This window comes from Dendrobium catenatum, unplaced genomic scaffold (genome assembly GCF_001605985.2).
Source record: "Dendrobium catenatum unplaced genomic scaffold, ASM160598v2 fragScaff_scaffold_483, whole genome shotgun sequence".
Classification (NCBI taxonomy): Eukaryota; Viridiplantae; Streptophyta; class Magnoliopsida; order Asparagales; family Orchidaceae; genus Dendrobium; species Dendrobium catenatum.
Genome location: NW_021318945.1, coordinates 352051 through 359376, shown reverse-complemented (window position 1 = coordinate 359376; position 7326 = coordinate 352051).

Genomic DNA, 7326 nt, shown 5'->3' with positions numbered 1-7326 from the left:
CCGACAAAAAGACTAGTGGTTATTGGCCATGATTTGGCTCTTGAATGATAAACAAATTATAAGTTGCGTGCCTCTAACTCTAGTAGCTGGCCAAGATGAACTCCAACTATATTACAAGGTTCTATTTATGCTGAAGAGCTTGTTTTGTGTTCAGGGCTCAATAGCTAATTACTATACTGAGAAGCTAATTAAATTCCAATGGTACAAAATTGATAGGTGGCCGCAACAACAGGACGCACCACCTCTCTAAACTAGCGTCGTCATGAAATTAGCTCCTTGCAAACAAACACTCACACAGTTTCACAAAGAGCACCTTGTCACATACAACTGGACGAGACTGAACGATCAAGAAATCTTTTGAGACTATTTATATTAATTTAACTATCCCGCCTCTGGCTAAAGTAAGAACTATGGACCATAGATGGAACCTGAGACAAACGAAACCTTGAGATATTGATGCGGTTTATCATTATCACACCCCTCATCTTATCCTTCCTCCCGTACCAACCCTCCGGCCACAACGACACACCATCAAACACATCTTTTAAAATGTCTCAAAACTACTATGTCTTTAGATACTCAGTATGATAATGTTTAATGAATAAACCTCAATCGAAAGCATTCTGCTTATTATCGATAAGAGGTACATTTAATTATAACTCTATTGGCCCCTTTTTTGGGCCCCCGCCCTATAGAAGCATAACTTCAATTCATTAAATTCATTAGCGTAAGAGAAGTGAAAACTCTTATAGAAAAAATCTAATTGAACTCAGTCTAACATTATTCTTCGAAACATAATCAGAATTAAAATTCCTCACACAAACACGAATAACATCAAGCCGTAAAACTCAAACTTTTTGAGCCCGACACACAATTATAATCTACTATCAAGTCACACAATACATTATCAACACAAAAAAATTATAGTCTTTTATATGACTCAGAGTAGTTAAAAAAATGAATTAAAACACACTAGTCGCAATGAGAGAACAATTATCAAGCAAACATGATTAACTACAAGAATATCAAATCTTTTTTACTCTTAAAATCCATAACAAAGAAACAACATATCACCATTCAATTTCTAATAATGAATTCCAGGAACAATTATTTCATTTCACTAAGAAACGCCAATAAATATTAATGAATGAACTTATATTTTCCATTAGGAGTGAATGGTGCTTGATTTATATTGTAAAAGCCACCATCGATGTAATGGCCCTCACATACCTCACCTCAGGCAAACCAGATACATACAATTCAATGAAACTCCAATGAAATTCCCGGCAATTGCGTACTAAATTTTCATATAATGAAGAAAACAATCTAGGCCATTGGAAGTCCTCATAACATTTGGAAAAGGTCAGTTTTAAATTGCACATCCCCATCTCAAAGTATCTTTTATCTTGCTCGATGGCCTTCCCAGCAACATATCATTGCCAAGGGAAATAACCGACATACCTAAAAATAAAAGAATTTTACCCAATAAAACCATGACGTCAGCGAAATAAAAAAAAAAAAAGAAGAAAATCTTATAAGATTAAAGAAGGCAGGGAGGAAATAAGCAATTAGCTTTGACCCCAAGTCCATGATAGAAATGTCCAGGCTAGTACCAGCAATATTGGGGCACAACACCAAGACTCTTGGAAGACATCATGCGGGATTGTCAAACCACCACCACAGAATTCCAATGATCTGAAGTCTCTACAAGGAACATAACAGAGAGTTCGAAGGTCGCGCCGAATGTAACTTCAAAGCCACTGCTACGACCAATCTTATCTGGTGTTTCTGCGCATGGTAGTACAACAATGGAAAACCGTTAAAGACAAGAACTAGGCGTACAGGTATTTTAAAGATAATGAGGAGGAAACCATTAGCAATTACTTTCAAATTACTAGCAAACTCCCTTTAGACCAATTTAACGGAGGGAACTACACACCTTGTGATACAAGGAAATACTTCTACGGAGTTTCAAGTATCCTATGGAAATAATATATACGAGTCAGTCAAAGAATCAAAATCCACTTACAAGCGACTAAAAATTTAGGTAAAAAACAGCGAACAAAATAGGGCCTCTATCAAAATCAACCTCAAAACAAGAAATATGTCATATTAATAATTGGGAAGATCACCCAGCAAACAAAAAAATACAATACAATGACAAAAGCAGGAAAGAACTACACATGATCACATACTATTCGAGACGGAGGATCCGACATCTAACTACATATAAATCTTATAGAAATAAGTCTAGAGCACCCCGCAAAACCCCTCAAGAATTAGACTCCAGAGATACAATACAAAGCAATGTTCCTACTAACTACTCCCCTCTTCATCCCCTATATTAATATATAACTTAACGCAGGTTTGCCTCCCCTTAAAAAACTAAACAAAATTACACACCACTCTAAATGGGTTTTGAAAAAAAAATAATGGCAGGTCAAAAGGAAGTGAGGTTACCACCGACCCAGCTTAGGGCGAGCTAAAGGGAAAGCACCGAAGTCGAATACGCAAAAGGGCCCGCCTCTTGTAAAACATGGATAGCCCTGCTGGCCAGTTTTTGAGATGTCGGGTTCTTGAGGAACCCGAACTTTATTACCCACAAAACACTTCTGCAACCGGCTACAATCGATGACTGGGGTTGCTGATTTAGGGCCGGAGGTAGGTATTGACTTTAAGCACTGCACCAAACAGAATTGGAGAACAGCCAATCAACAAAAGGAAAAGAAATTCCATATATAATACCTTATAATTACTAAAATCAATATATAAATGGATATCTCCAACCACAGATGATCGAATAAGGAAATAAATCCACAAATGAAAAACTTCAGAATCGATTTGACACTTATCATTTTAGCAACAATTTCAATTCGACAAATCTTCGAGAAAAATATACAACTCACCAAAATGCATAACATTAAAGTTTTGGAGTATATGACAGGCCTCAAATTTCTGCTGGATTCTTATGACAGCAAGAGATTTTTGCATGTCGTAAAAGAGATTTAGGAGATAATTTAAGGAAGTTAGTAATTAGTAATGTAGCTTTTACAAAGCAGACATATAAAAAAAAATCTCATTAAACGATTTCCCCTTCTATACCTTGGTATTATTCTTATATATAGACAATACTCAGGTGTCTAATGGACAGGGAAAGGTCATATTTTACACGGGAGATCGTTGTCATACTCTACTCAAAGTGATATATAGGCAGGGAGTACGAAGTAGTTTCACTAAGCCCCAATCCAATGCTATCCAGCCTCCTACAGAAAATTTAATGAAGCCTATAAAATCTTAATCTGCACTTTATTCTATAATAATTTTATCTTGGCTATGTCAACAATTATACCACATTAATAAATGACTCCAAACTGAACAGCAAGAACCAAAGAACCTCGGGACTTCAGAAAGACATTGCAGACAAAAACCTAAGTAAGCTACTTAGAATCCCGGTCACAACCAAGGAAAGTCTCTTTTTAATAATTAGCTAAATTGATCCATACCTATATAATAAGGATATTTGAATTTGGTTCTTTGGTGATGACCTTTTGCGCAAATGATAATGTTTTCCCAAATGCAATAAGGAATCTACAAAAATAAATATAAACTTTGAGCAATGGCAGCAAATATTTATAAAGGTAAAAGGGTTATTAACTAACAAAACAAAGTTAAGTTAGTATCATTTATAATGTTAGTTGTTTTGTTAATAATAATAAGTCAATGTTAAAAGGGGCCAAAGTGTGCTAGTGTATAGGTTTTATATATTCCTTGGCTCTAATTAAGTACAAAGAATGAAGAGGGTAAATTATGAAATGAACTATTTTAGGGTTTAACAATTAGCTTAACTGGTAAATCGAATGGCATAAAAGGCGGACATCGGAGTAAAAATCTAGATAATGCTTAATAATCCCACAGGATAACAGCCTCCTACTTAAAATGTTGTTATACTGATAATGGAAACTAAGCATATTAAAGCAAGTCACATAAAAATAGCTCACTATCTAAAGAACAACTATAAACCCATTCAGAACTAACTATACAACTTATAGTGGGTTTGTGATCCTTGCTTTCCAAACTTAAATACTCTCATCCCAACCTCTCATTAATATTTTTAAACTTAAATCATAAGCGTCATGTTGGCAAACAATGGATTACCCAACGCTCGTATTCCTCTTTTTTAGAAGTAAATTGTGATCGTACTATATCGCCCAAACCTTTGTATTTCATTGCACTAATGGTAGTATAGAATTAGCCAATTGAAGGAATTCTAATCTCAAAACGGGTATTCGTCCGAAACTCCCTATATGTGCCGAATTGTTAGGAATATCTGCGGCGCGGGCCTGATACAACACGGGCATGAACTTTCTCTGGGCTCGATCGCCGGAATCTGCAGCAGTCCCGCTGAAACTATGCACTCGCCTCCTATTTCTCTTCAAAGAAAAGGTTTAGCTTGAAAATTTTTGGCACTTTCCATTCATCACATTCCATTCTTTCATTATGGGTACAACTTTTATCTTGGTGACATAACATTAGTCCTGCTTTTACATTGTGTCTTGGATGGAATGCTCTCGACAATAATCCAATGAACTGTATTACCTAATTAAATATTTGATTGGTTATGTTAAAATATAGCTATACAATAATGTGGAGTATATCTGACGTTTGGATTTGGGGATTTAGGAAAAATGAATAAGGATTTGTATTTCAATGCTGCATATTATGTTTTTTGATATTTTTATATTTACGTTCTTGGGAGATTAGCTTCATAACTTGTTATATTAAGTGTATTGACATGAACTCTTTTTTTCATACAATTGTTCATGATAATATGCCCTAAATATTTTCTTATCGTAATGGGATTTGGTATGGCCTGAACTGTATCTCAAGGCCTGTTCACCCCAGTCTTTTCTGATATGAGTTGAACAGTGTTTAGCATTCTCATTATAGTAGTATTAGAGGAATTTCGTTCTGTGAAGACATCGCATGGAGGAGGTAAGTCCAGTTTCCTGCTAATGACCCGACATAGAAAACAGTTTATGGTCATGCAGGGCTTGAATGGTATAGAAAGTGAAATACCTTCCTTATAGCCGCCTGACATGGTACTTTAAAGTTACATGATAATATACGTGGAATTTTTATATTCAACATTTAATGAATAGTATAGGCATATATTACCTCATGAGTCAAGTCTTATTAATTTACAGGTCACAAGTGATGAAAATATGTGAAATTGCCGCTGAAACTTTGTCTTCTTTGCCAGTCGATGGAGGCAATGAATTAGGAGAGGTGACGAGGCTTTCCAATTTTGAAGGATGGAGAGTCCTCACAAATGATGTATTGTCTATCCCTGCAGGTAGCCAAAGAAACAGTGCATCAATACATTTTCCTAATGTTAATGCTTTTACAATTATTGGCCAATCATATCTATTAGTGTATTCAACTACGCCGACACTACAAAAGACCCTATTTATGTAATTGGAGTGCCTGGGCCAAAAACAGACCATTCGTAAGGCAGGTTGGATTGTGGTTCCCAGGGGATAGCTTAATAATATCAGGAGTAGGTGTTGAGCGGAAATCCATCAGTATTAATAAAATAAATAAAGAAATTTAAACCAACCCGCTCATGTGTAAAGGATCAAGCATTGAAACAGTATAATATCGTCAGATCCATACCTTGTATTCCACTGCATCTATGTGTTAGCGAGAATTCTTTTACTGTGACCCAGTTCATCAAGTAATCTAATACTTATTGATTCTCTAAAATCAGACCCTTTGTTTATATAGGGCAGCGACAATAAGTGGCTTGGTAATTAACGATCTTGCTGGTCTTTCGTGGTCTACAATATGGAATTGATGAAGTCTGCACATCGTACCTTTTGGAGCGGCTACGGGCAACAAAAGGAAGTCTTGACATTAAATCTACTAGTATCGTTCTTTTTATTTCTTGTAGCCAGGACTAGACTGACATTTTTATTTCTGTCCATTTTGTTTTTTCTATCTCATTATAATTGTCAAATATTTTACTGGGTTCAACTGGTAGTTCTTGAAGGCCGTTTCTGGAGCAAGTTTGTTTTTGTTAAAATTACAATTATTTATAAATATTGTTCATTAGACGCATGCTTAATAGGATATAGGCCTCTACCACAACTAACATTCCATTTGCATAGAGTATTTTCTATATTTTCACTCAAAGTGAAAATAAACAGAAAAAAAAACATTTAAATACAGCACCATCTTTTCCTTCAATACTGGCCAAAATACCACGATATTTTTTATACAACACATATTTTTTAGTTAATCCAGAAGAATTTGATTTTTTACTTTTTTTATATTAGGGATACACTAATGGAAGCTATGGCCAGCAAAATTTGTAGTAATCGGGTATTATGGATACAGTGGAGACGTAATGTGTTGTATTATTAAGAGCGCGCCTGACACACGGATGGCGATGGGATTTCCGCCTCATTGCGTACTATGTCCAAATAAATCACAAGAATAGGAAGTAAATACAGAAAATATTAACACATGGACCTTGCTTGGGCATTATAGTGTCGCAAGAGGGACATTGTTACAACAAAGGTACTGAAATACATCATATAGCAGTAGGAATGAAAAACAGGAATAGGGTTATTAACACATCAAACACTAGCAGGAAAACGTCATTTCTGAGGACGGGCCATTTGTTCCGCCATTTATTGGCCGGAAAATGGCCAAAATCCGTCAGAAAATTGCATTTCCGGCGGATTTCCGACGGAACTGTTTTCGCGTTTCACCGCGCTGCGTTAAATGAACTTCCGCGTAAAAATTCCAAAAATTTCACGGGTGAATTCCGACGGAATTTTCGCTGATAAAAATACTTTCCGTCGAAATTTATATATTGCGCCGGCAATGCAAAGAAAAATTAAAAAATAAGTTTTTGCCTCGGAGGCCATGCTCGGCAGCTTCCCTATCCGCCGCGCTCCACGGCTGCGCAAACACTCCCGCCAGTTGTCCCCGTGACACAGCGCTATGGTCTCCCCAGAACAACACAGAATGAACCCCGCCAAACAACCAACTCCGCTGCGCCGCGGGACCAGTGCTCCCCCCCGACCCAGCTCGCGACGGGATTCGAACCCGCACCACTCCCGGACCCCGCGTACAGGCAACTTCTGCAACTACCAATTAACCAAAAATCGGTTAACTTGTTACTTTTTTTATTAACCTATTAATTAATTTATAATCAATTATTAATTTAACAAAAAATTTTAAATAATTAACTTAATTTAACAAAAATAAACTAATTTTAAATTTTTATTTATAATTAAGTTTTAAATTTAAATCTTTTTG